Genomic DNA, 22,321 nt, shown 5'->3' on the forward strand with positions numbered 1-22,321 from the left:
TGAACTGAAGGAAGCACTGGTTAGAGTGGAGATTTTGCCCTGGCAGGAGGAACTAGACATTTCAGCAAATAAACACATGAATTTGTGAATGGATTGATTGTTACTATATTTTCTAAAGTGATTAAAAGCCCAGGACGAGTTGATTAGCAGGAGGAGGCAGAAAGAATGTATGTGAGAGTTCTATTAGTGAAGTTCTCATAGTTAGATTAAAATAGTCCTAAGGGTGATGACAGGAAAAAAAGGTATGTGCATTGGATTTGGAGAAAGAAAAAACTCGTGCAAGAAAACAGAAGTCTGGTATCTCTGGAAACAGTTTTGATCAGCTGAAGTCAAGCTGATGATTAGGCTTAAAATACTACCTTCACCTTGATAATTTTAGCTAAAAATGGATAGGGTTTATGTATAAGAAAGAAATAGACGTGCTGGATTTTGGTTTGGAAATATTGGTTTATTTATTCATTCATTTAACAAATATTATTGAGCATCTCATATAATAGTGTATATATAATAATCAAATAGTGCCTGCCTCATGCCAGGCACTATTTCAGGCCATGAGGACAAGTCAAATTAATGAACAAGACAAGTAAGTCCCTTATGGAATTTAAATTTTACTAGAGAATTTTTTCATCTTTACTAAAAAAAATTCTAAACATCTTTAAAAGTAATTGTAATCTACATTTTACATTTCCTTTTTCATTCCATAATCTCTCTTTCTCCTTTTCTGATTTTAATCCTATTTATAGATATCTTAAAGAGAGGAGAATGTGATGTTTAAGTTGAGTACTAGCATTTAGGACCTTTGACTTTTTTGCTTCAGGCATAATCTTCTTTTGTCCAAAGCAGAAGTGCCACAATTCCTGTGGTCCTGGTTTATTGCTGAAACATGTTCACGAGTTTAACAGCAACCAGTGCTGAGAGTTAATACCCCTTCTTTGGTCTGCTGTTCATCTCGCTGTGTCATCCTGTGCAGGCCGCAGCTTCTGCATCCTTAAATAGGCTGCTGGGGCTGAGCTCTTTCCAGCCTGAAATTGCCCTTCCCATTCACTGTTTCTAAATCTTTTCCAAGCACTGGGGAAATTCAAAGATGGAGAGGAATACCAGCTAACCGATTGTATCTGTTATTTTACAATGAAATATCTAATGTCTACCATTTTCTTCATAGTACTCAGATGGAGTTTGAGCACAGTTTAAATTTTTCATCAGAGACTTTGTATTCTTTGTACTTGATGTAATGTTAATGCTGCTCCAATCAAAGGGAGAAAAAATGATTAAAATAGGTTGGATGCTGCTCAAGCCAAAAGAGAGTTGTAAAATAGAGGCCGTGTAAAGTAGTAGTCAAGACCATAGACCATACTGCCTTGGTTGAAATCCCAGCTGACCTTGGCCACACAGCCTGTTCATCTATTACTTCTGTCACTGTGAATAATGATATTATATACTTCACAGGACTTCTGTGAAAGTTAAATTAGTTGTTACATGTGAAACATTTAGAACATTGCTTGGCATGTAGCAAGATCTTTATTATTTTCATCATCAGGAGTGAGGGGAGGCCTTTCCTGAATTAAGAAGATAAAAGTTTATGCCTTTATGGAATAGATTAAAGGTTGGAACTAGTATGTTACCAGCAATTGCTTTAAGCAACGAAAAAAGATTTACGACGACACCAAATAGAAAATGAATTTTAATCAATAATGGGATCTCATAAAAATAAACGGAATGTTGAATGTGCATTTTTGAACCACGACTTATGTAATTGATGATTTGAATTTTATCTCCTGTGAGCTGCCTGTTCATGTCCTTTAGCAAATTCCATTTTGTGTTGTCTTTTTCTTTTGTTTTATGGGATTTCTTATGTACTCAGCTAATTAGGGGAGAGGATCCCCATTTCTCTGGTTTCATCTTTCCATGCAATGAAGTGTTCCCACAGTTGACACCCCTGGCCTTTCTGCCACCTCTAAATGCATTACAGGCATTTTATTGTTGAGATTACAAATATCTAGGTGTGCTCTGTGTGGCTCTTTCTGGGCTGCTCTTTTCCTGGAAACAGGAAGAGCACAGGACATGTGTGTGGGTCACTCTGTGCCATGTAGCAAGGACCTTGTCCTTGCTGGGACTCTCATATTTGACCAGCTGTGCCAGTGTCATCCACTTAATTCCAATACAAGATGAAGTATTGAGAAAATCATTTGACTGCAGATTTAAAACCACGTTTTCTTTATCATTCAGTGTCATGGCAAAAAAAGAAATGTGCACTCAAATCAGGTCTTTTAAGGCATCTTTATAGGGAGACCTTCTATAAAGCTCTGGACAGCTTAGGAAAACCCACAAGGGGAGGGATTACCCGAGGGACTGTAAAAACAAGAGCCATTCCTACACTACAGCTTGAAAGGAAATGGAAGGGGTAGGGATGACTACCTCTACTTGGAGAGTAAATTTATGCTGAATGGCTGCCTGGTAAGAACTATGCAGATCCAGGGACAAAGTCTTATCTCTTATATTACACTAAGGTTACAGGCCCAGTTGGGTATATTTCAGTATAGTCCAGCCTGAAATCTAAAATGCTAAATATTCTAAATGTTGGGCATATAAATTAATGAGGGAAGAAAGTGTAGGGGGCAATCAAGTGATTAAGTGTGAGAATATAAGAGTTGTTCCAGAACTGCTTCCATAGTTGTTTATTGGGTCCAAATTCGGACTTCTTTATTCCATCACCATGTTCCCTGAGTCAGTATTATTTGACTAATGTTGTGTCCCAGACCTTCATTTATGACAGATTTGAATGCTTGCTGACCCTACCTTTATTGTGTTGCCTCAGTTTTTCACTGACTATAATATTGGGCAAGGGAGTTTTAAGGGTGTCAACCAAATCTCTGGGTTTCTAATATAGTTTTTTTGGGGGGGCTCAACAAAATTTCTCATGTGCTTTTGTGTTCAGTCACCCCAACATCTTCTGGGAGATGGGGCTTGTGGTAAGATTTGGGAATTCAATGATCCTGAGTCCATTGTCTCATGTCATTTACTATAAACCTTTGTTCAAGTATCATCACTGTGGGGAATAACGTGGTGATAGATCAGACATTCTGTTTGTGTTTTGCCAGGCTGATAGAAAACTGCAGGCAATGAAAGAAAACCTGTAACCAACACAGCAGTGTATACCACAAGCAATTGCTGCTTGTGGTATGATAGACAAGGACCAATACAATCAAACTGCCACTAGAGAACCAGCTGTCCCTCTAAGGGAGCAGCCTCAGCACTGGCTTCTGCTCCTTGATAGACTGGGCCCTCAGTGGTACTAGTAGCCAGATGACCTTTGATGAGAGAAAGCCCATGTTGTAAAGCTCATGCATAACCCAATTTCTGCTGCATTCCTCTTTGTACTTGGGCTCACTCAGCAAAAGAAGCTTCCATAGCATGGTTCTTAAGATGCACTATCTTTTTCTCATGATAATAGAGAAGAATATCCACAACTCGCCTTTGCAGCGGACACAAGGACCTGCACGTTCTGCATGTATTTGGAATGGCACACTAGGTATATCTTAATACCAACATTTTAATCTTGTTCCAAGACCCTGACCCTGAAACGTGCCTAGCCCATTTCAGACTATCTTTCCTTCCATTCAAAGAGGACAATCAGATGTTCCACTCTGGAGATTTTTCATCATTACCGTCTGTCGGAGGCACTGTTATGTGGGCTATGATGTTATGCTCTTGACGTTTAGCTGGTGTCGGCATGACAAACGGTTCATTGCAAATAAGGCCTGCTTTTTGTCCTTCTCTTTTAAATGGTCTTAGGAAGTACGCTCTGAGGACGAAGAGCTATTTGGAGGAAGACACGAAAAAGCAGTAGGAATAGGGCCTCTGGGGGTCTCAACCACCTGCCGGTGGAGTTTACTAGTGAATTCTCAATCTGTTTGGACCTAGTCCTATAGATAGATAAATAGATACTCCTTCCATTTGATAATGGAATTCTGCCGTGCTTGTCCAATTTTGTGATTTGACAAATTATATGACACCTGTTCAGTCTCGGTTTCAAGCATGTCCCAGGTGTTTAGTCTCCACTAAGGCTCAGCATCAGAGGTTTCAAGAGATTAATATTTGTTAGCAAAAGAAGGTATAACTTTATTTTAAAACGTCAGTGCCTGTGTCACTATTTTCCTATCGAAGTTTGTCCAAAGCTCCATACATGTTTGTCAATCATAAGCTCTTCTGACAGGAGGCCGAGGCAGGTGGATTGCATGAACTCACAAGTTCGAGACCAGCCTGAGCCAGAAGCAAGACCTTGTCTCTAAAACTAGCCAGGCACTGTGGCAGGTGCCCCTAGTCCCAGCTACTTGGGAAGCTGAGGCAAGAGAATTGCTTAAACGCAAGAGTTTGAGGTTGCTGTGAGCTGTGACACCATGGCACTCTGCCAAGGGTGACTTAAAAAAGCTCTTCCCACATCACTGGGTCTGCTGTTGTCCCTTCTACCACTATATCACACACATATGTTACTCATATGTCCCCACCCATACACACAGACCCCAGGAAGTATGGAAGCCTTATGAGTTAACCTGGAAAAAATATTGGAGCAGCCCACTCTAAAGTAAATGTGATGTGTTGCCTCTAAAATCCAAAGCGATCCTACCAGGTTTGAAGTTATTCTCTGAAGGGTGGGTGATGCAAAGTATAGCTGCCTGTCTGGCACTTTGAAGAAGACATTGCAACTCCCTGCAGTTTGCCAGACTCCAGGAACCTTGTACATGTCGCAGCTCCTGAGTTGTCACAGTTTATCTTCTACTCTCTAGTGGACACGCATCATACTAAAAAAATACCTCGAATTCTTGTTATGTCTTGCACAACAGGTTAATTAATAAAATGTCATCCATGTAATGGTTTCATGTAATGCTCTGTGGAATATTGTAATGACCAAAGTCCTTCTAGATTACTTTATGACGGAAGGCAGGAGCATCCAGGCTGCCCGGAGGAAGGGCATTAAAGGTTTATTGCTCTTGACATAGGACAGAAGTAGTTATTCTGAGTATCTTTTCTGATAGAGGTGGCAGTGGAATGGAGAAAGCATTTCCAAGGTCGACAGTTGCATACACTGGCAGTCCTCGAGTTACAAACAAACCACACCCTAACTTTCTATTATGTAGTGACAATCATAGCATCTAGGAGACAAAGGACTTTTTTAAACATGTATTTTTTTTTTTTTTTTTTTTTGGCCGGGGCTGGGTTTGAACCCGCCACCTCTGGCATATGGGACTGGCGCCCTACTCCTTGAGCCACAGGCGCCGCCCTTAAACATGTATTTTAAATTAATAGCCGGCATACGTTTCCAAAGCATTCAAAAAGTATTTGAATACTGTGTTATTATTTTATCGCTTATCACTTAGGAAAACAGGCTGTATTAACGTCGATTTTCTCTATTTCTTTCATTAACTTGATTTAGCTTGAAACAAAATGAGGTTTTTAAACTGATATTGTTTTCTTCATTTTAAAGTATGTAAGATAATCATGATTTAAGAAAATGCCTCTATGAATCATACATTTTTTTTTCAGGAAATTTTGCTAGCTAAGTTTCAAAATATCGCCCACGTGTCTGAGACAGGGAAATGACTAACAAAAGACTTTCATATCTAGACTAGAGTCTAGCTACTGAATCCAAGTAGACGTTTTAATGTTCACTGTTTTCAAGCATTTTTTACTTATTAACTAAAGAACATGTGAAAACTGCATAAAACAAACTCCCTAAAGGAATTTATGTCGTGGGGATTATTAAGAACAACAATTCTGTCAATGGTTATTCACTTTTTCCTCTTATTCCTTTGGGATGTTATAGTCAGACATTGAACATGCAAAGAAAGTTCTATTCATTGTGAATCTCATTTTCTTTCTAAAAGTCCAAATTGTCTTCTAATTAAAGTTAGGGGTGTATCTTTAGATACATAGATGAAAATTATCTATGTATCTAAGTACATAGATAAAATTTTCAGTAACACTTGATTTTTCAGTAATAAACATGATAAGGAACAATCAGAAGTCCTGCCCCTTCCTGAAGTTCCAAGTGAAATTATAATTTACATGGAAACACCATATGTTTTCTCTTAGTATATTTAGATATAGATAAAGGAAAACATCAATTTTTTTCTCTTCATTTAAAAAAAGTATGTCAAATGATGTAGACATGTTAAAATTTTTTTCATAGTTTCTTAAGTTTCTTCTGACTCCTTAAAATTTGTCACATAAAAATTCTCTAACATTATATTGGAAACAACAGAACAAAATGTGCAAAACCCCAGTGCACAAATCATTCTCGAAATGGTCTTTTATTTAGTGCAAAGTTGATATATCTAAACCTAAAAACTTCAATATTACTATCAGGGATGTCAGCCTGATACAAAAATTTTTTGAGTATGGGTTACTGACATTGGTATTGCAATGATGTTACAACTTGTTTTTCTTACTCTAACAAAATAAACACAATTTATACTTAAAACATGAATCAAAATGACTGATTGATTCTATGAGAATTAAACGAAAGGTGAAGAAAGGAAGGACAAGGTACATTTTTACTTCAAGCAGATTGCTTAAAGAGGAGTAAATCAGGCAGATAGGACTATGAACTCTGGTTCTGTAATTTACTGAAAAGGACTGAGTGACTTATAATTTTCCTATGTGTAAATTACACTAAAAATAACTTCATGAAAAGTTAACAAGATGATTAAATGAGGAAATGTATTTGGCTCATACTGAATGCTCAATAAGTAAGTAGTATCTAGTATTATTACAGCTATTTCTGTACTGATTTCTGAAATCTGGGTAATTATAAAAAGTTAGCGATCAATAAGACTTATGGTGCACTTTTTTTTGGACATTAGCTATACTTTATTCAGGAACAGAAACATTCTAAAATTACCAACTGGAAAGATAACAAAAGTAACTTGTTCATCAACTGATGAATTAATGAAGGGTATATTAAAAGACATAATTCCAAATGCATGTAAATGAAGTAATTAAACACTAACATAATTCAGAATTGCTTCTTCCTTTTTATTTTGCATTTTGAATTACTTTATTTGCATGAACACAGTTTCTTTACCTTACTTTTGTGTATCTTTTGTGAATCTGTGCAGCGTTTCCTGTGCCTACTAATATTTAAGCTTGTAAAACTTTAACCAGATGCTGTGAGTGCCTGCATCTATTTTTGGCTCAACATTCTGGTTTGCTCTGGGACTTCAAGAAGTAACTTCATTAATACATGTTACCATTTTGAAAAGTGATCAGAGTCAATTTTCTTTTAAAGAGAACCCCAAATGAACCCTAGGCCCTAAAGAAGAAAAGAAAAGGATTAGATTTCCAGCCCACTGGCTTTTTCCTTACTTTAAAAAGATGGGATTGCCAAGATCTGGGGAGATGGTATGTAAGTGTTTTAGTTTCTGTTAACACTGTACTGAAAAATAAAATAGCCTTTTCATGACACAGAGATGCTTCTCTCTATACTTTTTGTTTTCCAGCGATGCTTACGTGACCTTGGCTCTTCCAAGGAAGAGGAGGGAGAGTGGAGACCCCGTGTTGCTCCGCGCTCCTCCTTCCCCTATCTAGTGTGACCTCTTCAATTTTGGGCGTTTGACAGAGCTCACATCTGGCAGCCAGAAGTGCTTGGAAAGGATGATTTCTACTTCTTTGCTTTTATATACATGATTTTAACACACGCAGCAGATGGATTCAGCCTCATGCAACCAAATCACTAATGTCTCGGTCTTTTTCTTTAAAAAAATTTTTTTTGTTGTTGTTGCTCCCTCCAAACTCCTGTTGGCCATGTACTATAGTAGAAACTTTGTGTGCACAGTTTCATATTGAGTTTAAGATCCATAAAGGATTTCTTTACTGAATACTTTAACAGCCCACAAAGGATGCTATTTTGTAGTGCAGTTTTTTCTTCCCCAATATAAATTTAATCAGCTAATTATTAATAGTATACTGAAATGCCTGACACCACTGTCCTGGTGTAGGTGATTCTCAGTAAGTCTAAATTTAATTAAGGGTGGAAGACACCCAGCCTCCACAATAACCTCCATTTGTTACAGTCTGAAGTGTGTTGTCTGTGGATTTCAGCTGGCAAAGCAAGGATTCTTTGCTGTTGAAAATAGAGGTTGGATAAGTGAAAATCCAATAACATTGATATAGAAAAAATTAATAATGCCAGCTTGAGTATACACAAATATTGTAAGGAGAGATGGCAAGTGGGAGAATCTCATATAGTGGCTTCACTCTAAATGTGCAGAAAACTTATTTTCCACGTCCATATTATGCAAAAATAACTATAATCCATCAACTGATAGGAAGTCCATGAGGGACTCATTAAAAAATGACATGTTAACATTACAAACAAATTACAAATGTACCTATGGGATTTTATTCCTTTCTTCTGACCACATTTAACCAAAGTCCAATATCTCTTAATTATCTTACTAGAAATAATGAGGTTATATTTTTATGAATTCTGTGATGAGCAAGGAGGGGATGAGAAAGATTATCCAGATTTCAGATAAATTTAAACATGAGTCTGTGTAATGCACTAGAAAGTTCTGGGAAGAAGCCTGGGAATTTGAAGAAAAAATAACTTTGACCATAGGAGATAAGATAAAATTGATAAAAATAAAGATACGAGCCAAGGAGAATTTTATTTTCATTAAAATAAGAGATAAGAAACAACCTCCTAAAACATGCATATGCTTCGGTGGAAGAAAACAGTAGCTTCAAGGGGAATAATAGAACTTTTGCTGAAATCTCTGGCCTTAAGATGAACTACCAGTGACTTATCTGGAAGTATGTGTGTATTTAAAAATATATTCCTTTTTTCGTCTCCTGTTTCTTTTTTTTCTTTTTTTTTTTTTTGAAATTTCCAACTTACTGATCTTGATGCCAATCCCCCGGGACCCTCCTGTGCGTCCCTCCTGGTAACGTCCCCTTCTTCTCAATGTCCTCTGGTCTTCTCTGTGATTATTCCACCTGTGATCTTCAGACCATGGCAGAGTCAGAGCTTCAGAACACGCTGGTGGCAGGAGCAGCCCCTACAATGAAGAATCTGAGTTTGCACCATCAGGCCCTTCGTGCTCAGTAGGGCTGAGTAGATTTTGTAGCCCTCAGTAGGGCTCAGTAGATTTTGCTCTTCTTTGCCGGAAAAAGACTTTTGAATCCTCGCTGATACACATGTCGCCTTCCGACTCTCACAGTGCTTGTCGGTGCTCTGGGCACTGTGAGCCAGACCGAGGAGGACAAGGTGCAGCCTCGCTCTTTGGGAATTAAGACCATGCTGTGAATAACCACACTGACTAGAAAATTAGAAAAGTGCAAACTGATAAGGCGAAATCCAACATGTGCACACTAATTACATGAACCAAGATGAGAGTAAGCGGCCACGAGGAGACGGGGAGACACATTACCACTGGCTGACACAGCAGTATCTGGGGCATCTACCCCACAGTTACGAGCAATATAAAGAAACTCTGGAGTGCAGAAAATCGTCCATGTAGTAAAAGAATTTGGTGAGTGTGGGTTGTTTATTACCTTTATTTTCAATGTAACTTATTTAATTACAGTGTCATATCATTTAATTTTTATAAATGCTTCTGTTTAACAATCAGCTCTCAAAATTCTTGAAAATTTGACAACTGGCACTTGGAGCTGCTGTGAGCTAGTTTCAGCGTACCCCTGTGCCCTGTCTACTTTCTTATTTTCACTGGGTCTGCAATGACAATTGTGCATCTATCTGTCCTTTAGATTTAACATGCTCAGGGTAGATCATGTTACTCAAACTCTACACTATATAACTTGAAGGCTGTATGTAAAAGACATACTGGGAATTGGTTTAATTAGTCATATGCTTTTCGAGACAAGGGAAAAGATAGTTGTATAAATAAGCTATAATAACAAATTAGCCCCACAGTTAGGCCCCCAAACCATGACATGGATTAATATATTAGGAGTAACAGATCATGATTCTATGATAATTCTATGTAATTTCATATTTGAACTATTGAAGTATTTGTTAATTAAAAATTAAATTTAAAACAAAGTCTGGCTGATAACTTCTTTTCACTTAATATTCAAATTCTGTTGTGCACTTTATCTCAAACACTCAGCTGGACACTGTGGAGGAATCTGGGCTCTTCTCAAGGGACCCTCTTGAAGGTCAGTCTAAGCTATATTCTGTCCCTGATCGTTCACCCGTATCTCTAACTCACAGGATACTAGTGTAGAAGGGCTGTATGAGTGCAATAGGAGAAATAGGAAACATTTAATGGACAATCTCAGTATTCTAAGTTCTTTGATGGAGGGATACAGGAGCACAAAAGACTTGGTGTGGAAAAATCTTGACAATACCCATTCCTAGAGTATTAATATTCATTAAAAAGCACCCATGTCACCACCACCACACACTCAACCTTGACACTAATACCAGCAGGAAACCGATGGCCAGATAAAGATTGAGCATCTGAGAGTCAGATGGTAAGGAAAGGAAATGGTAAGGTGGTAAGGTGGTCAGATGGTAAGGTAAGGAAGCAGCACTTCGGTCGAAGAGAGCTCCATTTGAGCTCAGGCATCTAATGCCCTCCAACAACACATGTGAGCAAGCACAGTGCTTCTTGCCACCACGCGGTAGTCGAGAGTCAGTGGTGATCATTCGCTATTTGTGAGCAGACCCTGTTGTGAATATAGCTCTTCTCATTTGAGGATGAGCAATGAGTGAAGAAAATATCGACAAACTCAGGCTATTTCAAGGAGACTAAACAAGAACGTACAAGACAGAAATGCAAATCTTGTTAGGCTGGAGTATGACTTTTGGTGTATTTTGTTTAAGAACTGTACAGAAGTGATTTATTTTCAGAGTCCTTAAATGTTTGAAATGTTCTGTTGTTACCTAATGTAACATCCAATTTGTCTGGGTGTCCAACATGTGCATATTCAAAAACTCAAGGGTCCACTACAGCTTTCTATATTAATGTCTGGAACTTTGAAAAGTTGTCTAGGAGATCTTGAATTTTGTGTTTGATAAATTCTAACTTTTTTGCATAATTAGTTTTTACATAGATACTTGGAGGTATAATTTTAATCTTAATAAACAGGCTGTTTTTCTGGGACAAAGTAATTTGGTCTTATTTTTTAAATTATCCTTACCTAACATAATAAAATATCTTTATCTATACGCTCAGGTATTTTTTTTTAATCAGCAATGTTTTCTTCATTATATCTCTTATTGTTTCTGGTTCAATTGTTCTATTTTCCTATAGGGACTATAGATTCTATTTTCCTTCAAGAACCATAATTATGAAATGGTCTGTGAAATCCTTAGTTTATCTTTGGATTATTAATTCAGTGCAATTGAGCCAACTGCCCCACTTATTTGAAGTGTCTTCCAAATTATCTCTTTGTCAGATATTTGCATTTTAAGCTATTTTACAAACTTGGCCCAAATCTAACCATTTCAGACTTTATTAAATCTAATCTAGTAGTTTAAAATGTAAAATGATCTATAGATCTTTAAGAAAATATAGATATTAAAGATTTTTAGAAGATATTAAACATTTTTAAAAAATATTAGTGAATATATCTGAACAGTGATGACTGAATCATTATACAGACCCAATTCTTGTTACAGTCTCCCTGCCTTTTTTGGATGCAGACAAATTGCTAAACCAAGGACCTTTCCAAATTAGAATCACAAAATACCATTCAGATAAGTCTATTTACAACATATTCTGAAAAGTAGGTTGGACTTTCTCACACTCAGTAAAATCTATTACTTGAGGACATGGGAAAAAACCTTGTGCTTTTGAAACTCATTAGAAATGTGATTTATTTAAATTTAGACTCAATGAGAACATTCTAGCATGTCAGTTTATTCCTAACTCTTTTAATAGGAACATGAATATTTAGTTGAATTTGAACCCTGACTATTTAGCAGTTGTTATAATTACCCATAAAAATAATCACTTAGTGAACATTGATCAAATATTGTGATTCAGTGGAAAACTATTTTGATCATAATTTTATGTTTTAAAGGTTGGCTAACTAAAAATGCTGAACCTTTTTCTTATTTTATTAAGCACATCTCATTCTTCCTTCTTTTATAAGCAAAGCACATCTATCTTTTTCACCCATTTTTTTCCTCCTCTCCTATCTCAGAGGACTGGAAGTCAGCCCTTGATATCAGTGCTAAATTTTGCCCCTCTTGTTTAACTTTCCTCAACCATAATTTCTTCATTGATAAATGGGCAACTTTATGGACTTACCGAGAAGCTGTAAAGTGGGAATGCTGCACTATACCTCTATTTTAGGCCAGGTATTGGGTTTCGGTACACTCTGGTTAGCAGTATATTTGCCATATAATTGACATTTGATAAAGTGGGAAATATTTGTTTTAACTTCAAGAGTATTTTAATTGTGAATAAGTGAAAAAAAGAAGTTGAATTTTCTCTCTCTCTAATTTAATCATTTGAATTTAGTTGATTTTATTTGATTTCTCATTTAATGAGCCTTTCCAGTTAATGTTTGGCTTTCATTTGTTAAGGCACAAATTTGTAAAGTATTATAACAAATGGTAAGTGTTCTACAGTTAAAAACAGAAGAAAAAAGACCATATGAAAACAATATTTTTATATCTAATAACTAGACGTTGGGATATAGCATTGCCAGAATCTTCAAAGTACAACAATATTTATTTTAGCTCAGACATCTTTAGGGCTACAAAGTGGGCATTAGGTGAATATTAGTGTTGAATCTAACTCTGACTCAAACCATGTAGGTGTCTGGCAAGTATGCTGAGCCACTTCTGGAGGGAACTTTGTGAATAACAAACCATCCATTTAGCTCTTTGACAAGGGCAACTCACCTTACACTCTCTGCTCAGCAGGCTTTAGACTTTCCAGATCTGGAAACATTGGGATTGAGTTTTGGTCAAATAACATCTTGTTCTAAAGCAGGATGAGGTAAGTTAATCTGTTTTCCAGATAATCTATGGTGATTTTATTTGAAGAAAATTTACAAGTAAAATCTCTTTAATGAGAGAAAGACCATCTGAATAGGAAATACCATTTCAACTCAGTATTTAAAAGCAGACATTCGGGGTAACTAATTTAGTGTTGCTTTGAAGAATTCCATGAACTAATATTTCATTCTGCAAACATTTGATAAGCAAATTTATGCACCACTCCTTACAGCTCTGACACACACCTCCCCCGGCCACATATGTACACAAACACATACATTATGTTTGTGCTTATATATACGTATGTATAATTAGGGCAATTATGTGTTCGTGTGTACATCTTAATTATAAATACACATACATATATTGTATTCTTAGTATACTATACACTTAAAAGCAGTTTATCACTAATACAAGTTTATATAAATCTATATCATAAACATTCTTCAAAGATGCTATTTTTGCTCACATTTTTGCCCACGTTTATCCCTCATTTTCTTAACTATACCTCTACCTCATCACTGCTGAAAACATGTTGCTAGGATTAGAGCCCAGTCAAGTGTAGCAGCTGGCTGTACCCTTGAGCTTGCAACACCAGGATTATTATTTTTTTTCCCATCTAATGAAGGTATATTTACACTGCTACATTTCAACATGAGCAAATGAGGGTGACACTGCCACACATGTGTCGCTCAGGACACTGCTCCTGTCATCGCCGACACGTGATCACCAAACATAGAAACTGAGTGAGGAGGTGGGGTGGGTCCATATTATAACTACCAGCAAATCTAATCTCTCTTCTTAAAAATTTCAAAAACCAAAACAAATTCTCAGACACCTTTTCTGAATTCCAATATGTAATATGACATATTTGAGGGTATACATTTCAAAATAATTTGAAATACATATTTGAGGGTATATTATTTCAAAATAATTTTGAGATTTGAAAGATAAGATAAAAAATCTCTAAGTCACTAGGAATTTCAAACATGAAAGCATGCCTAACAGAACCACAGGAACCAAAGGAGACGTATTTAAATTTGGAATCTTCTGTCTGTCCTGAAGGAAATGTTCAGGTGCTTTACTGTTAATATGCATGTTTTAAACAACAAGTATTTTATCTCAAATACAAAATTATCTTGTAATTTTTAGTGTTTTCCCCCCACTCCTCTCTAATACTGACTGCACTTCCGAGGACTGTGCTGCCATATTCCCTACATTCAAAATCATTCTCTGAAGTAGTGGTTCTCAACTGGGGCTGATTTTTACCCCAGAGGGAATATTTGGCAATGTTTGGAGATACTTTTAGTTGTCCCTCTAGGGAGGGAGATTGGCATGTAGTTGACAGAGGCCAGGGATGCTGCTAAACATCTTGTAGTGCATAAGATGGTCCCTAACAATTATCTGATCCCAAATGTCAAGCACACCAAAGTTAAGAAACCCTACACCAGTGGTTCTCAACCTTCCTAATGCCACAACCCTTTAATACAGTTCCTGTGAGTCGTGACCCACAGGTTGAGAACTGCTGCCCTACACTAAGGGGATGTTCACTGTTTTTGTGATTCACAGAAAGGCACAGACAGAGTAAGTAGTTGAGAGGACTAAATACCCTCCCTACAGATGAGGGTTCTAACCTCATGACCTCGACCGGTGCTTCTCCAAGTTTAATGTGAACACAGATTCATAGGAATTTTGTTAAAATTCAGATTTTAATTCAGAATATCTGAAATAAGTCCTTACATTCTGACTTTCTAACAAGTTCCCAAGTGCTGCTGATGCTACTCATCTAGGGTCAACATTTTGAGTAACCAAGAGATCAACAACTCTGCATATGGCTTCTTTGGAAGCAACCTGAATGAGAAAAGGGAGAGTAGGAGAGGTTTTAGTCCATCTGTCTCAATATAGTTCTGAAGTATATGTAAGCACTATCAAAACAACTTAAATATAATTTTTATTATAAAATTATATACAGAAATATAATTTCATTATAAAATTATATGCAGCTTTTAAAAAGGAAAATTGTTCTACAAGACTTTTCATGAAAAATAATAATTTCTTGACTTGTCATCACTCCCAGATTCCTTCACCATTACCTGGTGTGTTTCTTACCTCTCTCTCTATTTCTCAGTATCTCTGGATTCCATGTCTTCTTCCTTGGCTAATTTCCTTGTAGGATGTTACATAGCATCTGGATACTTCCTGATGGAGGGGCACGTGGGAGAAAAATGTCTCAAGCATCTGCATGACCCCAGAATCATTGTTTTGCCCCTGCAAGTGATGGAGGGTTAGGCAAGGAATAGCTTCGGGGGTTGGAAGGCAATGATCCATTGTCTTTTAGATCCTAATATTCCTTTTGGGAAATTCAAATCTGTGCTCTCATTACCCAAGTCATTCTAGGCTTTGGTGACACAATCAGTCTGCTTCTAGGCTCTCCTGATGGGTGGCATTTGGCACCATCAACTCGCGAGTCAACGAGTTGACGAGTCAACTCGCCAAGCTAAACGAGTCACTGCTACTCTAACAGTTTCACAGTGTCCAACTATGTGCTGTGTCTTCTTCTATTTCTTTAGCTCTTCCATAGGGCATAACTCTACTGTAAGGATAAGACAGATTCAAGAAACAACATAAAAACCACGTGGAAAAAAGAAAGTTGAAGTTTTCAGGAAAGGAAGAATCTTCTTGGGCCTAGAATGTGACTTTGGTGCTATAAATCTGTCAAGTCCCCTGACAGGAGAAAACCTAGCATTGTCTGAACACCCATATTCTTGGTTCTTTGTATGTATAATACCATATAGTCTGTCCAATAATTTTAACGTAAGATAACAGTGTTCAGAGATTTATCAATTTTACCTTAAGAAAGAAAGTGCCAGAAAATAGACACAGATACGTTTCCCAAAAGGCTGGAATAAAAGACTCTCGCTATAAATAGAAATATTAATACGATGTTTGGAACCAAAAGATGAAGTCCTAACTCTACCCTGTTAGTCATGATTCGCGTGTACTGTGACCAGTACAAAGAGGATTTTGTACCTTTATTCATTGTTCCCTCTGACTAAAGGCGTTTTGATACCAGGCATTTCTTTGTCTTCAGCTTCCTATACTGGATACGGATCTGTTCTCTAGACTTCATGAACTGACACAGAATCTTCTTTAGAAAAATCCTCAATAATTGTTTACTTTTCTTCACTATTTTCTGTGGCACCAGTGGTGGTGAGATGAGGGAATGTGCCCGTTGGATAACATGTTATTACTTTTCCCTATTCCCTCCAAAGTTGATGGATGAGCAGCTGTCAATGTGTAAGTGATGTTTCTTGGAGGAAAATCTTTACAAAATAGGAAAACAAATATCACAAAATGTGAGAACATCATGAGCAAGGCAGCAAAAACCCACATCCTTGATTCGGAGTGAAGATGACATTTGAGGAAAAAAGAAACAAAAATTCTTCATTATGGGTGGACAAGTTTGGGAAGTGCATTCACTGTGTAGAGTATTCATCAGTGAGGAAAGAAACCTATGACCTGTGTGGTGACCTGACCATGGGCTGCCACCAGATCCCAGGTAAGTGCTGGCCATCTGGGAAACACTTGCTGCTGGCCAGAAGGCATTTCATTGCTGGCTGAAACACTCCAGAGCTTCTGCCCAACTTATGATTCCTCCGTTTCAGGTTTCAACTTCTGTCCCACAATTTTCCAGGGACTCCACAAGCAGGAAAATCCATGAGAAAATGTTTTGAGCTAAAAATATAACCGCCAACAATTATTTGCTATGTATTATTTTGTGTTATTTTTCTTTCCTTCCTGTGTAAAATTTTAGGCAAAGAAAGTCTGAAAAACTGAATTTCCCTACGTTCTTGAATGATAATGTGTCAAGGTTTACTTTTTTTTTAATAGCTCCTCAGCAAACTTGATGAATTTTACTTCTTATGTATTTATTATTTGGTCATGCATATTCTGATTTTCATTCTTTTGCTTTGGCATGTTTTCATTATCCTATAGTATGAAAAATAAAATATGATTTCTATTGGACGTAAAGATAGATTGCATATATTATGAGTCAACAGACAGAGCACATATTTTGGCCTCTTTATGTTGATTCAGTTTTTCTGTTCTGGTTTGAGGTGTTTGTGTATGTGGCTAAAATAAAAATCTGACCTCAAATAAGGAAAAACAAAATTTCCTATAATCTGCTTCAGAAAAAATTACTGGAAACATGTGTTTGAATTTTTTGAAAACCCCTCAAAATATGAATAATTCACGAATGCAAAGAAAAAAATTAAAAAAAAGAATATTTGCCCAAACCACATGAGATACTGTTGGCATCTTCAATCTTGTTTTCCAAAATGGTGACTGAATCAGAATATTTGGAGACTACAAGTTATGCATCAAATAAGGATGTTCTTAAAGGCATAAAAATGCAACTTTAATCTGACTATTAACTAAAAATGGTTTTCTGCACTCCAGTTGCAGAAGCAATTGGTATTTAACCATTTCCCTCTGGATGTTTGACTAAACTAACCTTAGTGAAAATTCAAATGACATCTGACCTCTTACCTCCAGTCGCAGGGGACCAAGAGAGTGCAGAAAATTCCTTGGAGAATTTAAAGCCTCCTTCAACTTCAGGATACTCTGTAGTTAGGGCTGATTACTAAGATGTTAACCTTTGGGGGAAAAGGATGAGACCGGTAGTATGAGTAAATAAGCAGATGGGTAAATGTATTAGTGAGATTTTGGCACCAAGAAGAAACTATAATTTCATCAAAAATAGCAATAATATTATCCATTTCACAATTCGTAGTAGGTGCAGGCATCACCAGGGTTTGATCAATTAAAAAATCTTGCAGGAAGGAATTGCACATCTCTTTTGCTGCTTTAATGATTTTGAGCACCTGGCTTCAAAAACACGTGACCCATTTGGAGGTCAACTTGTATGTGAGGTGAAAAGGAGGAACTTAACTTCAATTTCCGCAATATGAACATAAGTTCATAACCTCGTCACCACGAGGTTAGTTGCAAGTGCTCAACTTTGGTGAGTCTTTTCTTTAATTGCTCAGGTATAGATTTATAAAATACTCACATACTTGGTGGGTAATGAAGCTCCCTGATATCTATTCCACATGAGTTTTAGCCAGTCCTCTGTTTGCTCAGCCATCATTTTTCTCTCTCTTTTTCCCTCTCACTCCGTCTTTGTTGTGTGCACAATAACATCTTTGAGAGAATTTCTTGTTCTGAGGAATTGTTTTGCAATTTAAAATTAAGTATGGTAACAACTTTTGACCATCAGTTATGAAAGGAATCTTAGTGGCGTGCTGTTTGGTATAATTGATGCTCATGATCTTGGCTCATTAACACCTTTAGCATTCACAGTATGATTCTGAGCCATGTGGAAGGAAAATGAGGTTTCATCAGCTTGTTTTTAATTAACAAAATCTGTATTTCTATTTTTCTTCCAATTTCAACTATACGACCTGAAAGATGAAGCACACATTTCTGGGGTATGATTGCTTGCTGTTTTTATAACAGCCCTGCTTGATACTTGAATCTGTCTCACCCAGCCAACCACACTTTGAAAAATTCATTCCATCCACCCAGAGGACAGACATGGACTCAGAATTTGTAGAACCTATGGCTTCGTAATATTTGAATTCCTCCTTATGAAAAAAGATAATTAGGAACAGAGACTTAGAAAAGGTCTGCACTAATCACAGTCCCCAAAGGTTGAACTTCATTAGCTTTGCAGCAAATATGCCTCTTCCTGGGATGAAATGTTTTCTCCTTCTTTTGTCTGCAATTAAAATGAAAATTCTAACATGGGCCTTTTCCTAACTTAGAATCCTTAAAGGATTTTGTTTTGTTTTGCAAGAAAATTTTGAAATGTGGCTATTGTTCCTACAACGATATTTGCTTCATTAATAGCAAATTTACTCCCTGCTGCTCCTTCTATGACTCTAAGAACAAAGCAACAATAGTGTAATATTTTGAAGAAACTTTAAATGCAATTATATGAAGGTTGTGTGGCACAAGCAACCAACAGATACAAGCAAGTTCACACATGTGAGAAGTGAGGCAATGACAATTTCATCATAGAGGCTGCCTGGGTGATAGTGATTATAAGTCATCCTTGGTTATAAGATGTTTCCTTGTTTCAGAGATAGTAAAATATGAAAAAGATGTATGTATATATATATTTTTTTTCTTTGAAACAGAGTCTCTGTCACCCCGGGTACAGTGCCATGGCCTCATCACAGCTCACAGCAACCTCCAACTCTTGCTCTTGAGCAATAAATACTCTTGCCTCAGCCTCCTGAATAACTGGGACTACAGGTGTGTGCCACTACGCCTGGCTAATTTTTCTGTTATTAGTGGAGATGGAGGTCTCACTCTTGCTCAGGTTGACCCAAACTCCTGAGTTCATGTGATCAGCCTCCCAGACCTGCTAAAACTACAAGAGTGAGCCACCACACCCGGCAAGAAGCTATATATGTTAGAATTGATGAAATATGATAATTCTCTTAGTGTTGAGTTTACAGTTTGACTTTTCCTATTGAATTTTTTGAATTCGATGAATTTTTTTAGATCTTTACTGAGATATAATTTATAATTCATAAATTCCATTTAATATGATGTAATGATTTTTACCACATGTACAGACTTGTTAAACCGTCACCATAATCTACTTTGGGAATATGTTTATCATCCATTAAGAAAAAATCTCATACCCATTAGTAGTTGCTTTCCATTCCACTGACTCTCTGATTTTATGACTTTTTATTCAAATATTTTAATAGTTTTATTCTAAAGCAAATTAAACTTGTTTATCTTTGCCTATTTTTGTTTTATAATTTTTACTTACATTAAAAAAAAAAATCTTTTCTGTTTGAGGATCCCAAACTCTGCTGATAATTTTTTTCCATTTGAGAGGAGTGAACTTCATCTTTGTTAATTTTGTTGGCTTTCTTTCTTAGCATTAGTTCTCATTACATGTTTTGGGATGTGGATGTTTACAGTATTATCTTGTGTCAAAGTTTTTCTTTTTTCCTCTCCCTCCTTTTTCTTTGAGTTCACCCTTACTTGTTGCTTATAAAATAAGTTACTTTTTTTTTTTTTTAGCTGGGGCTGGGTTTGAACCCTCCACCTATAGTATATGGGGTCAGTGCCCTACTCCTTTGAGCCACAGGCATGCTCCATCTGGAAGTGACAACAATATTGTATAGCCAGGAACCAAACAAGTGGGTAGGTGGCCCAGGTCCTGTCCTTGAGGTCACTCTGCTTCTTTTAATTTGCATATGTAGATTTGTTTATGCTGACACTTCGTTAGCTCCTTCTGATGAAGAAAGAAGCTTTACTTTAGCCAGTGTTCTCAACCTTCCTAGTGCCTCGAGCCTTTAATACGGTTCCTGTGGGTCGCAACCCACAGGTTGAGAACCGCTGGGTTAGACCCTTGTTATCAAATACTGACCCTGATTTTCCCATAGAAAAGGAATTTCTTAAAGATTTTTCTGCTTTTCGACTTAGAATTGAGTTCAGTGGACTTGACTGCACTCCTGCCTACCATCTCATGGTTTCATTCCATTTCTGGTCATGATGATATTTATCTTGTTTTTAAGAGTATTTTTCTCTCTGTAATTTGTAAGATGTATCCTATTAATACTGTGTGTGTTATCTATCACTGTTTGTGTATATGTGTGTGTGTGTAGAGAGAGAATTATCTGTAAATACAGCCTCAAAGCAAAACATTAAAACCTTGTCTTAACTCTAAATCAGAAAAGTTTTTAAGTTGAGCTACAGGCTTCTGTCTGATTGCCCTTGGAATGTTTTAGATCTACCATGCTGTTGGTAAGTCCACGATGCTGTTGAAATGAATTATGTCTTTGCTTTTTTTAAAAAAAGTTTTTTGTTTTGGATGTGAAAAATAAAGATTTGTTAAAACTTTTTATGTGGGACCTGGTAGGCATAACTTTGTTGTTTTAAAAATGAATATATAAGTGGTATGTAGTATGTGTAGAAAAGGAAGAATATAGGGTCGGAATATTTACAAAGATGTTGTTCTAGTAACATGAATTACTAAGGATCTGGACAAATGTAGTAGGAATGAAATGATGAAACCAATATCAAGAGAAACGAATGGTTAACTATTTTGGGGCTAAAAAAAATTACGACAATTGTTTCCTAATTGGTATTTAATTCCCAATTTCTCTATTATTTCATTAATCTCTCCTTTAAGAGTCTTAATTTCATGAAGGACAAAAGAAAATCAAGACTCAGATGATAGAAGGTGATCAAAATTAGAGAAATAGACACACAGGATCCAGTATTTAAACCAGGTAATCAAGTTATAGTGTTTAATTTATTTCACTATTCCATGAGGCTTTAAAAAGTTTGCTCTTTTTAACACAACTTCCATCAACAAGCTAAAATGTATTCCTTGTTCACATTATCCTGTTACATATGAGCTCTTACTGTGGCCCTCAAGTTATTCTCCGACTTACATACTTTTCCACTGTAGACATTTATGTCAGCCCGTACGGATGTAAGAACACTGAACACAGTGATGTTAGAGCATTTCACATCTAGAATATTTTCACTTTGTACAGGGGTGTAAGTCAATCTTTCCCTGGAAACTGGGTGTAGAATGTTTTGTGATTTTTTTGTTCCAGGAAAGCAAGGTCAAATGGTAAAGATATTAATCTTTGCTCATTACTAAACAAAAGTGGACTTTCTTTACACGAATTTTCTATAGGCTTTCCTCCTTCAGTTATTCTGTAGCTTCATGGAGAAAATCTTGACTAAATCTTTCCTGTAACCCATCCTGATAATAACAACCTAAATTGCTCCTCCTCACTCTTGCCTATTCTGAGGCCACTAATGAATATTTTGGCATTTAATCATGAACTCTCGTATTGTTTAATAGACTTTCACGTTTGTCTGGTTTCCACCTAAACTGCCATGCACATTAATATTTTAGGTATAAATGCATGCTTTTTAGCACAGGATTTGACGACTTCTGAAAAATGTAGGAAGTTCAATCAAGATACGGAATAATTTTATTTCCCTGCAAATTTTCCTGTGCTCCTATTTAGTCTATTTTCCCCAACCTCATTCACAGGTAGATACTAATCTGCTTTTTGTCACTATAGTTTGTAGTTCCTAGAAACACAATTTGACTATATACTCTTTTAAAAACACTTCTTTCACTCAGCAAGAATTGCTACAAAAAAAATTATTAATTTCTATTGTTATGTCTTCAAATTCACTGACCTTTTCTTCTGCATTGCCCAATCTACTGTTTATCTCACATAGGAATTTTCCATTGTAGATACTTGTTTTCATTCTTTGATTTTAAAATATCTT

This window comes from Nycticebus coucang, chromosome 15, assembly GCF_027406575.1.
Source record: "Nycticebus coucang isolate mNycCou1 chromosome 15, mNycCou1.pri, whole genome shotgun sequence".
Lineage (NCBI taxonomy): Eukaryota > Metazoa > Chordata > Mammalia > Primates > Lorisidae > Nycticebus > Nycticebus coucang.